The sequence below is a fragment of the Staurois parvus genome, unplaced genomic scaffold (assembly GCF_062004578.1).
Source record: "Staurois parvus isolate SC_StPar_1 unplaced genomic scaffold, SC_StPar_1.0 ptg000261l, whole genome shotgun sequence".
Taxonomy (NCBI): Eukaryota; Metazoa; Chordata; class Amphibia; order Anura; family Ranidae; genus Staurois; species Staurois parvus.
Genome location: NW_028318057.1, coordinates 1,678,146 through 1,701,927, shown reverse-complemented (window position 1 = coordinate 1,701,927; position 23,782 = coordinate 1,678,146). Strand labels below are relative to the sequence as shown.

The window sequence follows — 23,782 nt, the reverse complement described above, 5'->3', positions numbered from 1 at the left end:
CTATGCTATTGGTTCCCTCATGTGGCTTCCTAGTCGGTTGCATCCACCTATCCTTTGTCCTACGTTATCCTATTCTTTAATGGTCTGGGATAGATGGCGGGTCCGCAAACCTCTTTTTTCCCTACATACCCCTTTAGCTCAGTGATGTATTTAGACTTTGTGCTGCCCTAGGCAACACAAACATTTTGCGCCCCCCCCCCCAATGAGAGAGCAAGAGAGTCAATAAGTGTGTATGTATGTATGTGTATATATATATATATATATATATGTATAATTCTCTCTCTTCCCTCTCTTCCCTCGCCCCCCTCTCCCCATCTCTCTCTTCCCCCCTCTTTCTCCCCTCACTCTCGCCCCTTCTCTCTCTCCCCCCTCTACCTCTCTCCCCACCCCTCTCTTCCCCCTCTCTCTCTCTATTCCCTCTCTTTCTCTTCCCTCTCTCTCCCCTCTCTCTCTCTTCCCTCCTCTCTCTCTTCCCTCTCTCTCTCTTCCCCCTCTTCCCCCCCTCTCTCTCTCTCTCTCTCTCTCTCTCTCTCTCTCTCTCTCTATCAGGGCTCCCGGTAAGACCAGAGATGCGTGAACTGACACAGGGAAACGCAGGCTCAAGTATGGTGTAACAATATAATTTATTAAGGGTTATACACAAATATAACACACAATATAACAAATTCAAACCTCCAACTGATAACAGAATGTACACAGATAAGAGCAGTCAGGGCTGGTGAGGTGGAGTGGTCAGGCGGGCCGGGTCAGGAATCATCGGGCAGACAAGACACAAAGGAGTAGGCAGAGCGTAGTCAGGTGGGCCGGGTCAGGAACAATCAGGCAGACAAGGTACAAAAGGAGCAGGCTGGAAAGTAGTCAGGAATAGCCGAGGTCAGGACAGGCGGAGTTCATTCAGGGTTAGGATCAAGCAGAATCAGGAATCAGGCAGGAAGCAGACAGGATGCAGGTACAGGGGTTCATGGGAAACATACACCACGGCACTGACTGCAGGTCTGGCCATTCCTTAAATACACCTCCTGCAATCAGCCTCAGGTGATGGCTGACTGCAGGAGTGAGCTTCTGGTTGCTGAGAGCACCCGCTGGCCAGCCCTGGTACTGCAGCCCACAAGACAGGTGAGTCCCACCACCATTGGCAAGTCCATTCCTGACACTCTCTCTTCCCCCTCTTTCTCTCTCTCTTCATTCCCTCTCTTCCCTCTCTCTCTCTTCCCTCTTTCTCTCTTCCTGCTCTCTCTCTCTCTTCCTGCTCTCTCTCTTCCCCCCTCTCTCTCTTCATTCCGTCTCTCTCTTCATTCCCTCTCTCTCTTCATTCCCCCTCTCTCCCCCCTCTCTCCTCTATCCCCCTCTCTATCTCTCCTCTCTCTCCTCTATCTCTTCTCTCTCTCTCTTCTCCCTTTCTCTCTCTTCCCCCCTCTCTCTCTTCTCTCTTCCCCCTTTCTCTCTCTCCCCCCTCTCTCTCTTCTCTCTCCCCCCTCTCTTCCACCCCCCTCTCTCTCCCCCCTCTCTCTCTTCCCTCTCTCTCTCTTCCCTCACTCTCTTCTCTCTCTTCTCCCCCTTTTTCCCCCCTCTCTCTTCCCTCTGCCCCCTCTCTTCCACTTTATTCTCTCTCTCTCCCCTCTCTCTTCCCCCCCTTCCCTCTCTTCCCTCTCCGTTTCTCACATCGTATGGGGCTGCACACACACACCTCCTCCAAGGGCTGCTGATCTCCGTGCAGCAGGAAGGAGGAGGAGTGGGGAGGAGGTGTGTGTGCAGTCCCATACAATCTGTCAGTGCTGGGAGGGAGACAGGGAGATCCCACAAACCACAGCACAACTCACCACCTTCGGATCCTCTTCTCTCCCTGCTCCAGGCTGTCCCCTGGTCCCGGCTCTTCAGCTGCTAGAGGGAGAGGTACAGGAGCATTTCTCTACAACTGCACTCCCCCACATCGATCCTCCTGCTGTCCTCCGGGCCACTGCAAGAGTACCGAAGGTACCCCTCTGCTGGCGGCCCTGCATGGCTCTGTCCGCCGCTGCTGTCAAGGTCCCTTCTTCCGGGGGGTGGTGCCGCCCCCCTAAAAACTACCACACGGCAAACGCCTTGTTTGCCTCGCAGTAGATACACCCCTGCTTTAGCTCCAGTCTTTTGTAACCCTGAGTTTACTCCTGGTCTAACACCATCTGTGTTTCAATGGTGGATCAATAAGGGTTTTTTGCGTATTGGGGATTCTTTGGATGGACTTCGTCCTCGTTCTCTCCAATATTTTTGGACAAAATGTCCTCCAGATGTCCTCCAGTGAATTGTTTCGATACCATCAAATTATATCTTTTATCACCAGTAAACTCAAATTATTTGTAGAATCTAGCATACTCACCCCTCTAGAGATCTCCTGTGGGGCTACTGGGATGGTGAAAGGTTGATTATCCAATATTTATGCTTCCCTTGTTGATCCTCTTACTAAGCTTTCCTATATGATTCAGTGGAAAAGGGATTTGAACAGCTCTCTAGATCTGGACACTTGGCGGACTACAGCCAATGCTCCTACACGTCTTGCTAAAATGTACCCATCTGTGTCACCCAGTTTTTTTAGACACTGTGGACAAGAGTGCACTATGCTCCACATATGGTGGAAATGTCCTGTGGTTCATAGATTTTGGATCCGAATATTTAACTTAATTTATTCGGTAACGGGAATTAATATTCATAGATCACCAGACGTAGCCTTATTTCATCTGTTGCCCAATGATATTCCCAAGAAATCAGTTAAATTAATTCTTTATCTTTTGTTGGCGGCACAGATTACTATACTGTAGCTAGATGTTGGAGACAGTCAACAATTCCGCTGGACTTGGTCAAACAGAAACTTAATTGGATTATGATTAATGACTAGTATCGTTAACAATAATACTTCTAAATTTGAGTATACATGGGAACCATGGATTAGGTATATCTCTATTATTTAATGGACCTATGGCTTGTTCTCTTTTCTTTCTTTCCTCTTTCCTTCTTTCTTCTCTCTTTTTTTTCTCTGATCTATTCTTTATCCTCTTCTTCGACTTTTTTTGTTTATTTTTTTCGGTCTCTTTATTTTTGTTACTTGGTTATATGATACTGCCCATGCCTACTGACCGATATTTGCTACCCTATTGGGGTTGTGTTTTATTGTTTACAACATCATTGGTTGATGTATTCTTATGTGTCTATACAGTGGGGCAAAAAAGTATTTAGTCAGTCACCAATTGTGCAAGTTCTCCCACTTAAAAAGATGAGAGAGGCCTGTAATTGGCATCATAGGTAGACCTCAACTATGAGAGACAACTATGAGTTTTTTTGGGAGTGCTATTATCATTTTTTGGGACTTAATCACATCAGCACATCAATTTTATTATCATTATTTCCTTGTGTTCACTTCAGTTACTGGCACAGTATTAGCACACTGTGCTGCCTTTATTGATATTTGTTATTGTCTGCACTTATTCATGTTTTTTGCATATGTTGTTTTCACACTTGGATGAGGGTCATATGTGCATTCATTTATATGTGTTATATTGTTCATGCACTGAGTAGCGCAGCACCAATTCACTTCTTTTATTGAACAGAAAGTGCTGTTACTGGCAGATATCCAGCTTTGCAACAGATCTTTTTCTTTTGACATTTTTTTTATTTATATATAGATTTTTAGGTTTGTACAATACAATCAAGTGGTCCAAACGTACATAATGTTTAATGCATGGTCTCCAAAATGCAGTACGTGCATACAATTTAAAGTGTTTGCCTCTTTTTATCATAAAAGCGGAAGCAAGAGACACATTAAAGCAGAGCTCCACCCAAAAGGGGAATTTCCGCTTTAAGGACTGGTCTCCCGCTGCCCGTTAAGGATTGGCACCTTTGGGGAACAGGTACCCACTCCCACTTCTGCTGCGATCACCAAGGCGATCGGAAGTGGAAGTTGTCCCCCCCACATGCCTGATCACATGCCTGATCCCAGAAGACTGCAGGGCCATTCAAAAAATTCAGCACTACTGGTGCATGTGCAGTGAAAATGCCGGCACCGGGAACACAGGACAGGACAGTTTTTGTAGCTGTTGACTTTTATTTTTTTACAGTGTCACTGGAACTCCGCTTTAAGGACAAGTGGGAAAGACATTGCACAGTTGTGATTAAACACCATAGAAGTCCCATTTTTTCCAGGAAAGGGAATGCGGTGGTAGGAGAGGAGGACAAATGGTAAGAGGGATGAAAGAATGGAAAGAGTAAAGAAAAAAAGTTAGGGGGAAGAAGAGAGGGAGTAAAATAAAGAGAAGGAGGATGACCAAGAGGGAAACTTTCCCTCGGAGGATGGTTACCTAGATTGAGTAAGATATTAAAGCAGTAGTAAACGGCGACCTTTTTTAAAAAAAAAAAAACCTGCTACACAATGTGAAACTTACCTTAAAATGAAGCCCATGCTCCTGATGACGTCATACGATGAAACATGTAGAGCGGGGCTTGATACTTGTCCTCTGAGAAGGAATTGCTTTTTGCTGGGATTTAAAGTGCCATACATTTTATGTAGGTGCAATTTTAAATGTTTTTTACCTAATAAATACGGTGTTACGCTATGGAAGTTTCCCTTTGATGTTTTTATGGTGGTGGAGGAGTACTGTGGAGGTTCTGGAGGAGTGTTGTCACAAATGATTGATCTAGAGCTGTTTCCACTCTGGAATCTGTCATCAGCATATAGAGGTGTCAAGACCACACAGATGGCCAACTTTCCTGCAGGAGAGCACTGCAACATCTCATGCGATATTTGACCTACCATTCCAGGTGGTCAATTATCTGTGGTGAGTGGGGCTCTGGATGGGGAGCACTAATTGGAGCACTACATACAGAGAATTGCTATGGATAAGAAGATTTACTACTGTATCACTTAATATTCACACCGGATGCGCATAGGGGTTTCTTTGGGTTTGTTTTGGAACTTTCAATTTTTTTGGAACTTTTATATGTTTGCACAATTATTGGAACTTTAATATATATAGTTTTATACAATTTCACTGTATACACAGTTTTATGGCATTGTATATGTGCTATTTTTAGCACTATTGTCGTTTAAGCACCTTGTATTTACTTATTGGTTTATTTGGGATTTAGTCACTTGGGAGGAGGGATATAATTGCTAGCCTATGGGGCATTATAGCACATGCACATTTGTGTGGACCCTTTGAGGAGTAGGGAGTGCATTCATTTATTTAATTAATTACTTAAAGTAGTTTTTGTGAGAGGCAGCACAGCAAATTATATGTTTGCACTCACATTCGTTCACCAGTACACATTTGTGATTTTGCTAGCAGCAGCCAGTCTAATCGATCAGTTCTCTGCGCAGGTTATACTCACACATTATGTGAAACTTACCTTAAAACGAAGCCAGCAGTGCACTGTCACTGCTGACAGGGCTTTCATCTTCACCCAGTCCTTCTTCTGGGTTTGTGGGCACTGGCGGCTTGAATGGCCGAGCCACGATGACGTCACTCCCACGCACGCTCGTGGGCGTCACTTTATATGGCACACAGCTCTGAAGGAATGGCTCGGGCATGCTATTCCTTTAGAGCAAATGCGCCGGTGCTCTACACAGGAAAATATCTCCTAAACGCTGCACATTTAGGAAATATTTACAGTACCTACAGGTAAGCCTCATTTTAGGCTTACATATAGGAACAAGTACAAAAACTTACTTTACTACCACTTTAAGGGTCTTCAGCCCAAAGCGCCTACCCTTCCTCAGAAAAAAATAAAGAAGTTCCAGTAGAACCAGGTTTTTTGTAAGTTCAATGTCTATCCTGAGAAGAGAAAACAAAGTCTTCCATATGGGTTATGCCCTTGACTTTGCGCAACCAAAGCGTAATTTAAGGGGGGTTAGGGTCTTTCTACTTCAGAGGGATACAGACTTTGATGTGTTCAGGAGGTGATGAAGTATGGAATTTATCCTCAGGCACACTGGACGTTTTTACAGCTGCTGTTTTTCATGATGATGAACGTACTGAAAAATAGATTCAGGGTTTACATTTACTTTAAAGATGAATTCCAGGTACCTTTGTCAAAGGAACTGAGCAGAAAATTGTTGACTATACAACTGCAGATATTCAGGTATTCTGACAGCTGCAGATGCTGGCTGCCTGATACAATAGCCAGCAGGGGAGATTCCGCCATCCACACAGTTTAAGCATAGATGAAGGAATCTATTAGATTTTTTTGTTCAGCCTCAGAACAGCCTGAAAGCTGACCAGGTTAAAAGAACTGTACACATTCAAATGTTTTTTTTTTGTTTTGTTGTGTTAATTTGGCATTAGTGTTGTTATATTCCCTTTGTTGTTTGTTTACCACACCTTGTAGTGATGGGCTCACATGTGGCTGAAGTTTGTAGTGTCATGGCTGATTGATCCTCCTATGTCCATGTATTCATTCACCTAGCTTGTCCCTATTTGCTAAAGGGACAGAAAACTTCTTGTTCTGGGTAACACAGCACCAAATAATTTACTCTATTTGTGTCTGTTTCAGATCTAATTACTATGTAGCTCTCAAATGCACCAGCACAAGACATAGAGACCCAGAGATTATGTGAGATATGTAGTTTTTTCACAGGAAGATTCAGTTCTCACACTACAGACAGAAGTCATGCATTAACATGTGCAGTGCCATGCAGCAAGCTTCATGTTTGAACAGGGGCAGACTGACAACTCATGGGGCCCCCGGGCAATAGGGGATCATGGGGCCCCTGTGTCCTTGCCCAAACTCAAAAAAGCCTATGAAAAAGGTACCAGGGGCATCTCATGGGGCCCCCTACTGACCCCGGGCCCTCGGGCAGTGCCCGAGTTTCCAAATGGTCAGTCCGCCCCTGTGTTTGAACACAAACTGAAACTTATGACACTGGATTGTGAATATAGTCTTTGCACACAGGGAAACAAATGACAAGATCACCGTACATCTTATTCCGGTGAAAAACACAAGGTGCAGGCAAGAAGATTTATAATGCCTTTACAGTAGAACTGAAGGCAAACCTTTTATTCATTTGGATGGTGTAAGGAAGGGATATAACCCCTGTCAGGTTTTTTTTTCCACCTGTGTCTGAGTCCTCACGCACACTGGATGTTTTTACAGCTGCTGTTTTTGGCTTTTTGCTACAGCCAGTAAACTCCCCAGCATGTTATCCTATGTGTCCATGTCCAGGCTGTAATCATTGTTTTTTGGCAGGGTCGTTTTTTGGCTGGAAAAAAAACCCCAGAACTAGTGGGCTTCTAGAGGAGTTTTTAGCTGCAAAACGCGGCAAACCAGCATTTTTGGATTTTTTTTGACCCAAAACATTTTTTTAAAAATGCAGAAAAACACAAATACAAAAAAACTCGGTAAAACTCAGAAAACCGCTGCTAAACACTAATACAAAAATGCTAAAAAACACTGAAAAACTCACGTTTTTAATGTGACTTTACACAGCTAATGTTACCAGCATTATTAAAACGCCCCGTGTGCATGGAGCTAATTGCTGAGATTTTCGTTCATTCCTTGTCCCATAGCTGGGGTTGCCACCTCATCCCTTTAAACCCAAACACATATTAATTACACAGGTTCTGAGGCTAATTTAATTCAGATAAGGTACTAAGTGAGTTTAATTACCACCTTAATCAGTCACAGAACCTGTGTAATTAATATGTGTTTGAGTTGAGGGATGAGGTGGAAACCTTACCCATAGTAAGTGGAAATCCTCCCAAAGTGAGGAAAATTCCCAATAATCACCAGGGTCCCCATTGGAGAGTAGACAGCCGGTGAAACCAACTGTGGTGAAGACACCGCTGAATCCTGGGACAGGTACAGTGGATATAAAATGTCTACACTTCCCTGTTAAAATGTCAGGTTTCTGTGATGTAAAAAATGAGATAAATCATTTCAGAACTTTTTCCACCTTTAATGTGACCTATAAACTGTACAACTCAATTGAAAATCAAACTGAAATCTGTTGGGGGGGGAGTAAACATAAAAAACTAAAATAATGTGGTTGCATAAGTGTGCACACCCTCTTATAATTGGGGATATAGCTGTGTTCAGAATTAAGCAATCACATTCAAAATTATGTTAAACAGGAGTCAGTACACACCTGCCATCATTTAAAGTGCCTCTGATTAACCCCAAATAAAGTTCAGCTGGTCTAGTAGGTCTTTCCTTACATTTTCTTAGTTGCATCCTACAGCAAAAGCCATGGTCTACAGAGAGCTTCCAAACCAACAGGTATCTCATTGTTAAAAGGTATCATTCAGGCGAAGGGTACAAAATAATTTCCAAGGCATTAGATATACCATGGAACACAGTGAAGACAGTCATCATCAAGTGGGGAAAATATGGTGCAACAGTGACATTACCAAGAACTGGACATCCCTCCAAAATTGATGAAAAGACAGGAAGAAAACTGGTCTGAGAGGCTGCCAAGAGGTCCACAGCAACACTAGAGGAGCTGCAGGAATATCTGGTAAGTACTGGCTGTGTGGTACATGTGAAAACAATCTCCCGAATTCTTCAAAAGTCTGGGCTATGGGGTAGAGTGGCAAGATGGAAGCCTTTTCTTACAAAGAAAAACATCCAAGCCTGGCTACATTTGAAGTCTCTCAAAATCATGTGGGAAAATATGTTATGGTCTGATGAAACCAAGGTTGAAGTTTTTGGCCATAATTCCAAAAGACTTTGTTTGGTGCAAAAACAACATTGCACATCACCAAAAGAACACCATACCTACAGTGAAGCGTGGTGGTGGCAGCATCTTGCTTTGGGGCTGTTTTTCTTCAGCTGGAACTGGGGCCTTAGTCAAGGTAGAGGAAATTATGAACAGTTCCAAATACCATTCAATATTGGCACAAAACTTTCAGAAAGCTGAACATGAAGAGGAACTTCATCTTTCAGCATGTCAACGATCCAAAGCATACATCCAAATCACCAAAGGAATGGCTTCACCAGAAGAAGATTCAAGTTTTGGAATGGCCCAGACCTGAATCCGATCGAAAATCTGTGGGGTGATCTGAAGAGGACTGTGCACAGGAGATGCCCTCACAATCTGACAGATTTTGAGTGTTTTTTCAAGGAAGAGTGGGCATATTTTACCAAATCAAGATGTGCCATGCTGATAGACTCATACCCAAAAAGACTGAGTGCTGTAATAAAATCAAAAGGTGCGACAACAAAGTATTAGTTTAAGGGTGCGCACACTTATGTAACCATATTATTTCAGTTTTTTATTTTTACTTCCCTCCACCTAAAAGATTTCAGTTTCTTGTTCAATTTGTACAGTTTATAGGTCACATTAAAGGTGGAAAAAGTTCTGAAATTATTTATCTTTGTCTCATTTTTTTTACATCACAGAAACCTGACATTTTAACAGGGGTGTGTACACTTGTTATATCCACTGTAAGTGTCTGTATTTTAAAAGTCAGCAGCTACAGTTTTTGTAGCTGCTGACTTTTATTTTTGTTTTTTTATTCAACTGGAACTCGACTTTAAGCTTTGGCAATAAAACCTGGAAGCTGATTGGTTTTTATGCAGAAATAAACCTGATTTTGCATTCTCCAATTTTAGTAAATAAACCCCTATGTTTTTTGCTCTTTTTCCACGTAAAAAAAAAAAAAAAATAAAGCATCTGATCAAGAAAAAAATTAGATTTTCTTTACTTTCACTGTTGGTGATAACTGTCACCAGGACAAATAGAAAGGATGAATCTCCCTAATGGAGAAACAATATTTTTGATTTTTTGCTATTAAACTTGTCCAGTAAAAAAAATTTCATCATAAATTCAGGCCAAAATGTGTATTCTGCTACATGTCTTTGCTAAAAAAAAAATTCCAATATGTGTAAATTAATTGGTTTACATGAATGTTATAGTGTTTACAAATGGCAGTATATATAGTGGGATTTTATTTTTTAATTTTACTAGTAATGGCGGTGATCAGCGACTTATAGCGGGACTGCGGTGGGCATTCTTACACTGGGGGGAACTGACTTGGTGTCACTGACATCCTCCATGACACCAGTACAGTGAACAGTGCTAAAAAAAAAAACACTGACACTGTACTAATGGCACTGGGCAGGAAGGGGTTAACATGAGGGGTGATCAAATGGTTAACTGTGTGCTGTTTTACTATGTGCTGTGTGTTTGTGCTTCACTGTAAGCACATTGCTTTGTATGGCTGTGCTGTGCATAGCCATGTAAAGCAGTGTGCACGACCTGACAGGGAGGAGAACTGTTTTGTTTGCAAATAGTTCTCTTCCCCATCGGAGATCCTCAGCAGTCTGGGACCCGGTGATTGACAGCCATGGCCATGAATGGCAGCGCAAGTACGGCGCATCCCCTACCCGGAAGTGCAAAATCATATATATATATGTGAGTTTTGTGCACCCGTGCCCCCCTGTAGCAGTATTTCTGCTATAGGGCGGATGGGAATTGGTTAAAAGGGGCTTGTACTCATTCTGCTTTAATTTTTTCTTTCGTAGTGAGCAGAAACTGGGGTCTCAAGCCTCCTGGTCTAGGTGTTATGGTAGCTCAGAGAATAGCAGGGTCAGAATAGACCCTCATCTTTCATTCACTTTTGGGCATCGACATGCACTCTGCCTTCCCAAAGGTCACTACAGTGGAGTTTTGCATCAGAGTAGAGTTTTGCATCAATTTCCACATAAACATTTCAGAAACCCAGTGAGTAGACTTGGGAATATTAGCGATCATCAATTGGAGTCTACCAGTGAAAGTTGGAAAATAAAAGAGAGAATCACATTGGTTGTGAATAGCATACAGGCTGGTCTTTTAGCTTCACATATGAAAGTCATAATTTAAAACATCAAATCAATACCATTAATCATTTTATTAAAGTTCACATAAGGGAAAACATGTGTTTCAGTTGGGATAGAGTGAGAAAGGGTTACACCTTCTGTCGAGTTTCAATTGCTGTGTTTGTCTCCACTTGGGAGATTCACTCCCTTAACTATCCTGGTGACCATTGTCACTGAAACAGAAATTAAAGGATAAGTTCACCTTTTAAAAAAAAAAAAATAAATTCACATCTTTTTTCAGGTAAAAAAATGTGCATTTATTATTTTTTTTTAATTGGAACCTGTAAAGCATTGCACCAGCAATCAGCAGATCACAGGGTCTCATTAAGGACTCCTGCAGACCTGTCAGTGTATCTGTGTGCTCGTATCTCATACGGGCAAGCACATACAGTGTGGAAAATAATTTTTTGATCCCCTGCAGATTTTGTAAATTTTCCCACTTACAAAGAAATGAGGGGTCTGTAATTTTTATCATAGGTGTATTTTAAATGATAGAGACAGAATATCAACCAGAAATCCAGAAAAAAACGCATGATACAAATGCTATAAATTGAGTTGCAGTTCAGTGAGTAAAATAGGTATTTTTTTTTTTTTAATTTAAATATTTATTAATTTTTCATATTATAACAAGAATTTCATATGGAGAAACACAATACATATAAATAGTCAATATATTTCTACCTTGTTCCTTCTATTTACCTCTTTTCTTTCCCATCCCTCCCCACCCCCCTTTTCCCCTCCTTCCCCCCCTCCCTCCTCTCTGCAAGATCTCAAAGTCTCTCTAGGCCCAATAACTTCAAGTGATTTCCTAGTTTAGAGTATTCTATATTTCTCTTTCAATCCTGATTTTTCCCATTTATCCCATCGCGAGTAGTATAATTTCAGCCTATCTTCCTGAGTATAATAAGATTTTTCCATTCTGCTAATCTGGTTTACCCTATTGATCCAATCCTCCTCCGTCGGAACCTCCATCTTCCACCAAAACTTAGAAATCAACCCTTTTGCAGCACTTAAATAGTACCATAGGCCTGATTCTTTATATTTTTTTACTGTTGTCTCAACACTATGTAGGAGACACATGGTTGGGTCTAATCCTATGTCATTTCCAGTTATTATTTCTATTAAATTGACTATTATCTTCCAGAAAACCTGAATTTTTGGACATTGCCACCATATGTGAAAAACCGTGCCCTCTTCCCCACATCCTCTCCAACACATTTTTGAATTCTCCCCCCTCATCCTGTGCTCAGTGCTCGGTGTAATATGCCATTGTGTCAAACATTTATAATTAATCTCAACATCTCTCATACTAACATTCTCGTGAACTAATCTAAATATCTTGTTCTGTTGATCTTCATCTATCACCACCCCCATATCTCTTTCCCACTTAGTTATAAAAATTAACTTCATATCTGTGTACAGTTCTGTGAGTATTCTATACATTTTTGTGACACCGTGTTTCCCATCTCTACGTGCCTCCAATAACCTTTCAAACAAATTCCACTCCTCTTTTAATCTCAAGGGTTTAGGAAGAGATCCAATAAAACATTTTAATTGATGATATTTCCACTCATCTATTTTAATAAACAAATCTCCTCCCCTTTCTTTTAAATCTTTAAATGTTCTCAGTTCCCCCTCTACCAAAACGTCTCTCAATTGGATATCTTCCTTTTTAACCCATCTCCCTGATATCTCATCTTTTCCTGGAGGGAAATACTCCGTGTTTGCAAGAGGCATTAATATAGAGTTGAATTCCCATTTCATATACCTATGTAAATTATCCCATATCCTTAAAACATTTAAAGTGTAAGTGCTTGTGCTCTCTTTAATCCTTCTATAATGTGCTGGAACCCATATCATCTTACTCAAATTAATTGCACTCAGTTCGTTTTCTATTTTTACCCAACTTTTCCCCTTATGATTAAAAGTCCAATCATAAATTCTTGCTAACATTACCGCTTTGTAATATCTCTTGACATCAGGTAGTCCCATCCCCCCTTTCTCTTTAGTCCTACTTAGTGTTTCATAAGATATTCTTGGTTTCTTATTCCTCCATATATATTTTGTTAACATTTTTCTCATTGTCTTAAAAAACGCCTCTGGAAGTTTGATTGGGATCATTTGGAATCTATAGAGTATTTTAGGTATAATTACCATTTTAATTAGATTTATACGTCCTAACCATGATGGGTTTCCTCCTTCTAATCTTTTTAGTTCATCCTTAATCTCATTTATCAGAGAAATATAGTTTAATCTATACAGTTGTTTATATGAGGTAGCAAGTTTTATTCCTAGGTATTTTATATCTTTTTCTCTCCAGATAAAGGGGAATTCTTTTTGTAGCTTTTCTTTTTCGCTCTTTGGTACATTAATATTCAGAATTTCTGTTTTTGTTGGGTTAATTTTTAGATTTGATAGTTCACCGTAATCCTTCAAGATCTTCATTATATTTGGTAGTGTTATTCGGGGGTTGCCCACATATAACAGTAGGTCATCTGCAAAGGCCGCTACTTTATGTTCTATATTTTCTATCTGTATTCCCTTTACTGCACCACTATTCCTTATCATTGATAACAGAGGTTCCAATGTCAAAACATACAGTAAGGGGGACAGTGGACATCCCTGCCTTGTTCCATTGGACATCCCAATGGGTTCCGACCTCTCCCCATTTACCGTGATGATTGCAGTGGGCTCCCTGTATAGTTTACCTATCCACTCACGCATTCTCTCTCCAATCCCCAACACTTCCAAGTTGTCCATCATAAAGCCCCAGTCCACTCTATCAAACGCCTTTTCGGCGTCAATTGACAAGAGCACCACCGGGGCTTTCCCTTTTCTACTTTTCTGGGTAAGCATCAAAGTTCTAAACCCATTATCTCTACCCTCTCTCCCTGGGACAAAGCCCACCTGATCTCCATGGATCCATTCGGGCATTAGATCTTTCAGCCTGTTTGCTAGGACCTTTGCGTACAACTTAGTATCGGTATTTAGTAATGAAATTGGTCTGTAGCTAGAACACTGAGATAGATCTTTTCCCTCCTTGTGGATGAGAACAACATGAGCCTGAAGGGATTCCCTCCTCACCTCCATCCCTCCTCCCAAGTCATTCATATATTTCTTTAACTTTGGTAACAATACTTCACAGAATTTTTTATAGTACTTAACTGTATAACCATCCGGGCCTGGGCTTTTCCCTCCCCCTGTACTTCTCAATGCTACTTCTATTTCTTCCTGGGAAATTTCTGCATCCAAGGAGTTCAATTGTGTTTCACTGAGCTTTGGCAATCCCGCATTTTTTAGGTATATCATCCTTTTCTCGTCAATACCCTCTCTAATTTCCTTTGGTGAACCTCGTGGGCTGATGTTATACAACTTTCTATAATACTCCGTAAATACTTTGATGATTTCTTTAGTTGAATGGACCATCTCACCCTTGGGGTTTTTTATCTTTTCTATATAATTCCTGTTTTTCTTTTTATTCAAGGCTCTCATTAAGTACTTTCCTGGTCTATCACCCCATCTATATCTTTCACTTAATACTTTATTAAATACTCTTCTCCTCTCCTCTTCCATCAATCTCTCTAATTCGTCTTTTTTATCACTTAACTTCTGTCTTGTTTCTTTTGTTATTTTCTTCTTATGAATCTGCTCCAGATCCAGGATTTCCTTTAATAGTCCACTAACCCTCTTTCTTCTTTCTTTTTTCTTCCTTGCTCCCATCGCTATCAGGATGCCTCTTATATATACCTTATGGCATTCCCACACTGTAGCTGTCGATACTTCCTCTGTCTCATTCTCCTTAAAATAAACCTTAATCTCTTCCCTGATCTTCTGCACAATATCCTCATCTAAGAGAAGAGCCTCATTTAACCTCCATCCTAAACCTCCCACCCACCTTTTTCCCCATCCCATTTTCATTACGACTGGGGCGTGGTCCGAGAAAGTTCTTGTCTCTATTTCTATTTTAACTAGTGTTTCAATGAGTTGGTGATCTATTAGGATATAATCCAATCTCGAGTATATCTCATGTGCATTGGAGAAGAAGGAATAGTCTCTGTCTTTCATATGCCTCATTCTCCATGTGTCCACCAGTTTGAACTCGTGGATCACCCTCTTCAGGGCTCTCAGAGACCTACCCCCTTCTCTCTGCACAAGGGAGGTTGTATCCTTTTGTGGGTCCATACAGAGATTAAAATCTCCTGCTATTATCAAACACCCTTTTTTAAAGTCTATCAATTTTTTCAGCATACCCTTTAAGTAGATCTCCGGTTTCTTATTGGGGCAATATATGTTGGCTAGTGTACATTCAATTCCCTGAAGTTTACCTTTCAAAAACAGGAATCTCCCTTCCGGGTCAGTCCTTCTATCTTCTAACTCAAATCTCATATTCTTTGCCAATCCTATTGCCACCCCCTTTGCTCTTTTAATTGGAGAGTCTGCATAAAACCATGTTGGATAGTATTTAGATTTTAATTTCACGTTTGATTCTATCTCAAAATGTGTCTCCTGCAAAAATACCACTGACGTTGCCCTGTGATGTAACTCTTTAAACAACTTAAATCTTTTCCCAGGACTATTCAACCCATTCACGTTATACAGTCATGGCCGAAATTGTTGGCACCCTTGATATTTTTCCTGAAAATCAAGTATTTCACACAAAAAAGGTATTGCATTAACACATGTTTTGCTATACACATGTTTATTCCCTTTGTATGTATTGGAACAAATATAAAACAGAGGCAGAAAAGCAAATATGACATAATGTCACACAAAACCCCAAAAATGGGCTGGACAAAAGTATTGGCACCCTTAACTTAATATTTGGTTGCACACCCTTTGGAAAACATAACTGAAATCAGTCGCTTCCTATAACCATCAATAAGCTTCTGACACCTCTCACCCGGAATTTTGGACCACTCTTCCTTTGCAAACAGCTCCAGGTCTCTCTTATTGGAAGGACACCTTTTCCCAACAGCAATTTTAAGATCTCTCCACAGGTGTTCAATGGGATTTAGATCTGGGCTCATTGCTGGCCACTTCAGAACTCTCCAGCGCTTCTTTGCCATCCATTTCTGAGTGCTTTTTGACGTATGTTTGGGGTCATTGTCCTGCTGGAAGACCCAGGATCTTGGACGCAAACCCAGCTTTCTGACACTGGGCCCTACAGTGCGACCCAAAATCCTTTGGTAATCCTCAGATTTCATGATGCCTTGCACACAGTCAAGGCACCCAGTGCCAGAGGCAGCAAAACAACCCCAAAACATCATTGAACCTCCACCATATTTTACCGTAGGTACTGTGTTTTGTTCTTTGTAGGCCTCATTCCGTTTTCGGTAAACAGTAGAATGATGTGCTTTACCGAAAAGCTCTATCTTGGTCTCATCTGTCCACAAGACGTTTTCCCAGAAGGCTTTTGGCTTACTCAAGTACATTTTGGCAAACTGTAGTCTTGCTTTTTTATGTCTCTGTGTCAGCAGTGGGGTCCTCCTGGGTCTCCTGCCATAGCGTTTCATTTCATTTAAATGTCGACGGATAGTTCGCGCTGACACTGATGCTCCCTGAGCCTGCAGGACAGCTTGAATGTCTTTGGAACATGTTTGGGGCTGCTTATCCACCATCCGGACTATTCTGCGTTGCAATCTTTCATCAATTTTCCTCATCCGTCCACGACCAGGGAGATTAGCTACAGTGCCATGGGTTGCAAACTTCTTGATAATGTTGCGCACTGTGGACAAAGGCAAATCTAGTTCTCTGGAGATGGACTTGTAACCTTGAGATTGTTGATATTTTGCCACAATTTTGGTTCTCAGGTCCTCAGACAGTTCTCGTCTCCTCTTTCTGTTGTCCATGCTTAGTGTGGCACAGACAGACACACAATGCAAAGGTTAAGTGAACGTCTCTCCTTTTTATCTGCTTTCAGGTGTGATTTCTATATTGCCCACACCTGTTACTTGCCCCAGGTGAGTTTACAGGAGCATCACATGCTTGTAACATTCTTATTTATCCGCAGTTGTGAAAGGGTGCCAATACTTTTGTCCAGCCCATTTTTGGAGGTTTGTGTGACATTATGTCGAATTTGCTTTCTTTCCTCCCTTTTTTTGTTTTGTCCCAATACACACAAAGGGAATAAACATGTGTATAGCAAAACATGTGTTAATGCAATACGTTTCGTGAGAAATACATGATTTCCTGGAGAAATATCAAGGGTGCCAACAATTTCGGCCATGACTGTATGTTATAAACTGTATTTCTTCCATCCTTCTTGATTTTTCTTGATTTTATCTTTTCTCTCTTCTGGTCCATCTCCTTCTATTAGGCCCGAATATCTTGCATAACATTAACCCCACACCCCCCCTCCTCCCCACCCCACCCCACTCCCCCCCTCCCCCCACCCTCCCCATCCCCTCCCTCCCAAAGCTCCCCCCCAACCGCCCCCCCCCGAGGCCTCCTTTGCCTTTGGATCATAATCCACCTCTGATCCCTACCTTGGAGGTTCGGCTCCGCTCATGACCGCTCCCCTTCCCCCCCCCCTCCCCGGGGTCCCTTTATCTAATAACTCTCTGTTTACTCTTCCAACTAGCTGCCACTTTCCTTCCTTACTGGTATATAAATCTCCCTCCTCCACTTCCCAACCCGGTATCTCTAGTCTCTGCAATCCGAATTTATTACAAAAATCTTCCATATCTTCCGGAAATCTTAAAGTTGCCGAGATTCCATCTCTCCAACCGATCAAACTCGCTGCTTGTCCCCATCTATATTTCACATTGTGTCTTTTCATCTCTTCTAAGAATGGTTTCAATGTTTTCTTTCTTCTCAAAGTCTCTGCTGTTAAGTCCGCAAAAATTTGGATATTTTTCTCACCATATGGAATACTTGTTCTTCCTTTAATCTTTTTCCATATCTCCTCTTTATCTCCATAGTTGTGGAATTTGACTATTATATCTCTTGGTTTTTCCAATCTTTTTTCTTGTTGGTACTTCCCAATCCTATACACTCCATCTAGTTTAAACGTCACCACCTCAGCTTTATCCACTATGGAGTTCAAAATTTTGCCTATTAACTCTTTTAAGTCCTCCCCCTGGGTCAACTCTGGGACTCCTCTGACTCTTAAATTATTTCTCCTGTCTCTATTTTCTTGTTCTTCCATCATAAAAAAAAGTCTTTTTTGCTCTTTTCTATTGTCTATTATCCATCTCTCTAATTTTGGGATAGCTTGAGCATGACCCTGAACTTTTTCCTCAGTTTCCTCCATCCTAGTTAGCAGTTGTTCCAGATCCTCCCGAATTATCCCCATCTCTTGCTTTATTGATAATTCCAAGTTTTTAAACATCTCCGTCATTTCCTTTTTATTTGGTATTTGCAGATCTCTTTCAGATTCTCTCGGCCCTATACCGTCCAGTGGTTGTTGACTATTGTATACCAGTCCTAGGGAAAATCTCGGACTATTATCCAAACTTACTTCCAATTCACTTATTTCACTCACTCCTTGAGATCTTTCTGGGGTCAGATTTCCTTGGGGTATAAACTTCTTAATCGAACCAGTTTGAGGGTTCTTGGACCCACTCCCTTTTGTGTTTTTACCTTTCATGTCTTCAACTCCTCCAAACCTTCAGACCCTCCCAGGGAATCCCCAATTTCCTTCTCTCAATTTAGAATATACAATATCCTAGTGCAAGCACAATGAAAGCGTTGCTTAGATCTGGTATACAGAAAAGGAAAGTCCAATACGTAAGTCCAGGATATAGAGAGTATATGGGGAGTATATTGGGAGTATATAACAACCCCTGCAATATACACTTTATTATTACCTTCTTTCCTTATTTTTCTGGGTTGGAGGAGGTATGGAAGTTTGAGGGAGGGAGATGCTAGGGTAGAGTGTGGCACCGTTCTATCCTACATCTCACCATGTAGCTCTCTCGTCTCCCTTGAACTGCTGGACGCCGAAAAGCCGGCTGTTTCTTCTGCTCCCAGAGCTCCTCTGCGGCTGCCCACGTGTGATAGGCTCTACACCGCTACACTCGTCTCCCGGGCAACCCCAGTCCTGCTCCGGAGCTACCGCGAGAGACGCCAAGCGAGAGAGGGACTCAACCGTCTCCCCTCTGAACCTGCCGCCACGACACGCCGTCTCCGAGTCCTCTCTTCTGCCGGGTAAGCCTCCAGTACTCTCCACTGCTACTCCAGCTAGTTATGTAGCCGGGACCTCACTGGGGAGATGAACGGGGAAAGGAGCGAGGAGTGCTTACTCCACGCTCTCCCGAGCCGCCATGTTCAGGCTTCACCTCAGTAAAATAGGTATTTGATCCCCTACCAACCAACAATAATTCTGGCTCCCACAGACTGGCTATGTGCTCATATGGTACACAGATTAGTCCTATCAATTTAACAATTTAAAACAACTCGTTATGTGTATAAAAGACACCTGTCCACAGAACCTTCCGGTCAAAATTCACCACCATGGGCAAGACCAAAGAGCTGTCAAAGGACATGAGGGACAAGATTGTAGACCTACACAATGCTGGAATGGGCTACAAGACCATCAGCAAGAAGCTTGGTGAGAAGGAGACAACTGTTGGATTGATTAGTCACAAATGGAAGAAATACAAAATATGATCGTGAGAAAAGTGCGGGATCAGCCCAGAACTACATGGGAGAAGCTTGTGAATGATCTCAAGGCAGTTGGGACCACAATCACCAAGCAAACCATTGGTAATACAATACGCCATCGTGGATTGAAATCCTGCAGGGCCCACAAGGTCCCCCTCCTCAAGAAGGCACATGTACAGGCCCATCTGAAGTTTGCCAATTAACGTCTAAATGATTCAGACGGGGATTGGGAGAAAGTGCTGTAGTCCGAGGAGGCCAAAATTTAGCTCTTTGGAATTAACTGGACTCACCGTGTTTGGAGGAAGAAAAAGCTTTGGGGCTGTTTCTCTGATAAAGGTACAGACTGACTTCAAGGGGCCAATGGATGCAGACATGTATTTTAAAATCTTGGATGAGAACCTTCTGCCCTCTGCCAGAACACTGAAGATGGGTTGTGGATGGGTCTTCCAGCATGACAATGACCCAAAACATACTGCCAAGGCAACAAAGGAGTGGCTCAAGAAGAAGCACATTATGGCCATGGAGTGGCCTAGCTAGTCTCCAGACCTTAATCCTATAGAAAATGTATGAAGGGAGGTGAAAGTTGCCAAGCAACAGCCAAAAAACCTTAAGGATTTAGAGATCTGTAAAGAAGAGTAGACCAAAATCCCTCCTGAGATGTGTGCAAACCTGGTACCCAACTACTAGAAATGTCTTTCCTCTGTGCTTGCTAACAAGGGTTTCTCCACCAAGTACTAAGTCATGATTTGCTTGGGAATTAAATACTTATTTTACTCACTGAACTGCAACTTAATTTATCACTTTTTTCTGGTTAACTATTTTCCCCACTGCACACTCTGACAGGGAGACAATGAACAGCATTCACTGTGGTCGTTCATTGAGAACTACAGGCCGAAAGCTGCAAAAGCTTGTCCATACCAGCAGTTTCCCATTCACAGAACTCTGTGAATGAATGGCGTGGCCAGGTGGGCAGAGCCCCGCACAGCCGCATTTTTTTCTTTTAAATAGTGACAGCTATCAGGGAGCATAGATCCCACACTAGCAGTCACTAGATGCAGCGGAGTGGGCAGCAGCTGCAGTAGCGGGTACATGTTACCTAAAAATGGGTGTAACATGTAGCATATTACCAAAGGTGAACTTATCCTTAAATAGGGAGACACAAAATTTTAGAGTTGTCACCAGAACAATTTTACAGTTGTTACGAGAAAATTGCAAGCTTTCCAACTAGAAGGTGAGACCTGTATATGGGGGGAACTTTCTTCACTTTGAAATTTCCTTGTTTTTCCTGTCACATCTCTGGGACAGGAAATAAAGGGAAATCTCCCCAACAGGCCACCGAAGGCAAAACATAACCTGATAGGGTTTTAATACTTCTCTATTCTATCAACAGCTAGAAAAAATGACTATACATGCAGATTTCACTCATTCCTTCCACAGATGCACACTTACTAAGATCTGACACTCCCTGCCTATGGGAATTGTTTACATCCAGCACTGCATGTCCATATTCCCTGGCTGCACCTGCACAGTAGAGGCCCATAGACTTCTATAAGGCTTTCTCTGTCTCTCAGCTGAGGGATGCACCCCATAGGCTTCACTGATGCTGTACTGCAAAGGAGTGTTCATGTTAGAGTTGCCACCTCATCCCTTTAAAACCGAATACATATTAATTACACAGGTTATGGTGGTAATTAAACTCACCTAATGCCTTATCTGCATTAACTTAGCCTCAGAACCTGTTTAATTAAGATGTGTTTGTTTTAAAGTTATGACGTGGCAACCCTAGGCCATATTGAGAGGACTTGCGGCACTGGATGTAAGCAATCCTTGGAGGCTATGGACAACGGTTCTTGGTAAATATCCATCTGCAAATGGGAGGGTGGAATCTGTTAGGTCGGAAGAGGGGACCAAAAAAAGTACACTTTATAAAGTACATTTATTCTTTAAAATCATTTTTATGGAATTTCTTTCCAATGAATGCATTGACCCATAATTTCAAAGTAGGATAACTAGTGACCTGTTATTGCAGAATCAAAGGGGTCAGTGCACTGTAGCGTTGTGAATGTTCTGCTCTGCTGAACACAGTGCAACAGGATAAACTGAAAAGAGGACAAATACCTAACTAAAGCTAATAGGAACCGGCAGGCTGGCGGGTTAATAGAAGAACAAAGATAATGTTTAACATACTGTAGTACTGACTTCTCACTTTCTGGAAAGAAAAACATTACAATAAAGAAGGATGGTTCAGTCTTGTTTTCAGCAGATTTATTTCAAATAAGCACCCTATGTGAAAATACATATGTTTGTTTCACTAAAACTATTTAGAATCCTATCTATATATTTTTTCATATATGCTTAAAAAGGGGAAATGTCTATTAACTGATAGTTTTTTTTTTTTTATTTTCTTGATTTCTTTGATTTCTTGATTGCCGCATTTTTGCTGACTATTCTTTGTTCTAAATTAATGATGAAGAAGTAAAGTTGGCCACATGCTACATTCTGGGTAAGCTCATTGAAATTTTCAAAAAAGTGTCTAAAAAATTAGCGAGTGCAAAGAAAAAGTGTATAAAAAAGCAGCTAGCACAAAGTGGTTAACCCTCCTATTCCACTAAACATGAAAGCATGTACAAAGGTGCAGCGCTTGAGTGTAAAATAAATGATTAAAAAAAAGTAATATAAATAATGTCTGTGTACACTAGTGTAAAGAAACTAAAATCAGATAATACATATGTCAGGGATCTCCGCGATCCCCGCAGCGATGGTCCCGGCGCAGGTGCAGTGCGCCGCCCTGTGCAGGGACACGGGCACTAGGTCCGGGCCGGCCGCGGCGTTCGAGTTCGCGCATGCGCAGTAGAAGCCGTGGCTGCCCGCTGGGCACCAATGGCAGCTCAGGGCGGGATATTTAAATGGCCCTGAGCTGTCATTTAGTGCCTTCTGGTCTTACCTGCATCCTGTATCCTGCGAACCTGTACCTAGTAAGTTGTTGACCCGGATTGTTCTTGACCTGCTGATTTCTCCTGCCCAGACCCTTGCTTTGCCTGACCTCTCTTCTGAATGCCCCTCATTAGATCTGACCTGCTGTTGCTGAGCTGGCGTGTGACCCGACGATTCTCTGCCCGCTGCCTTGTACCATACCGTCCTCTCTGTTACCGACTCGGCCTGTCTGACTTCGCACTTGCTCAGCCATCCATCCATCCCATCGGGGTCACCCGACCTCCTCATATCAGGCTCTCCCCTGTTGGAGCCCCTGGCGAACACCCCTACCACTGACGGGTGTGCTCAGTAGTCGCGACCTGGTCTCGGGGTACTCCAAGTCCATCCCCACCATCAGGGGCTCTGGTGAACAAGTACCCTGGGGCTTAGATTCCGCGCTCTGGGCACACCTGACCAGTGGAGTGCTAGTGGTGCCGCTAGGCGGTCCGTTACAACATATCATAAATAAAGTCCACAAAGTGCAGTGTCCATCAGTGTAAAAATCAATGGTGACCAGCAAAATGAGGTAACATCTGTGATGACAATCCTCCACCACTATGAACTCACCAGAAGTAAGGAACAAATAGGCTCTGTACAGAGGTCCCATCAAGGGATGTAACCATTCCACTGCAGGAAATGGATAAACAGCCAAACTTCCAATGTGACTAGGCTCTCTATGGGAATTCCTATAAGATGGATATCTCTGCTCTCGTACACGAATCGTCAATTAATCCGGATATAACAAATCCTAAACAAACAAGCTCAAGGACCAGAGCCCAGAAATGGAGGCATATAGTGTAGTATTTTTTATTCCATTAAAATCCAAAGCATCCACGTGGAGCACTAAAAACAATGTAAATACACTTACAAATATGGCCGCCGGACCATCACATGGACTCAGCGGTGTGACATCAGCACATAGGGTCCTCCCTGACATGTTTCGTGCACACACACATTCTCAAAGGGACCTGCCTCCTGCTGATGCCATCACAATGTACATCTTAAATAATCCTCAGGCATGCAAAAGAACAGGCACCATTTTAATGAAGACCAAACATTGCAACCTTGTACCTGATCATAAAACAAAGAGCAATAATTTGCAAATTGAAAAAGATCATAGTAATAATGTTAATAATGTTACTGTGTGGGTGTAGGAATTATAAATATCAATTAAATTACAATTGGAGATATTACAGTGATAAATGTTTCACAAAACACTGTGGTTGTCAATATAATAATCACAATTAAAAACTAGAATAATAATAAGAACTAAACAAGTTGTAAAACCTTGCAATATTAATGAAAGGAAAACTAGACAAGTTGCAAAACCCTACAATATTAATTGAAGGGGAATACTATATATATATATATATCAATGGAAAAT

The 23,782-nt window shown here is 41.9% G+C and overlaps 1 protein-coding gene across 1 annotated transcript in view; it reads left to right on the top strand.

Annotated features, from left to right (window-relative positions):
- The first annotated feature begins 1,787 nt into the window (after positions 1 to 1,787).
- The window catches only part of PRICKLE4 (prickle planar cell polarity protein 4), a 66,085-nt gene continuing 44,090 nt past the window's right edge, over positions 1,788 to 23,782 (top strand). Inside the window, exon 1 of the mRNA XM_089681168.1 lies at positions 1,788 to 1,893. The gene's annotated coding sequence lies outside the window, so the exon portion shown is untranslated. The remainder of the gene's footprint in view (positions 1,894 to 23,782) is intronic.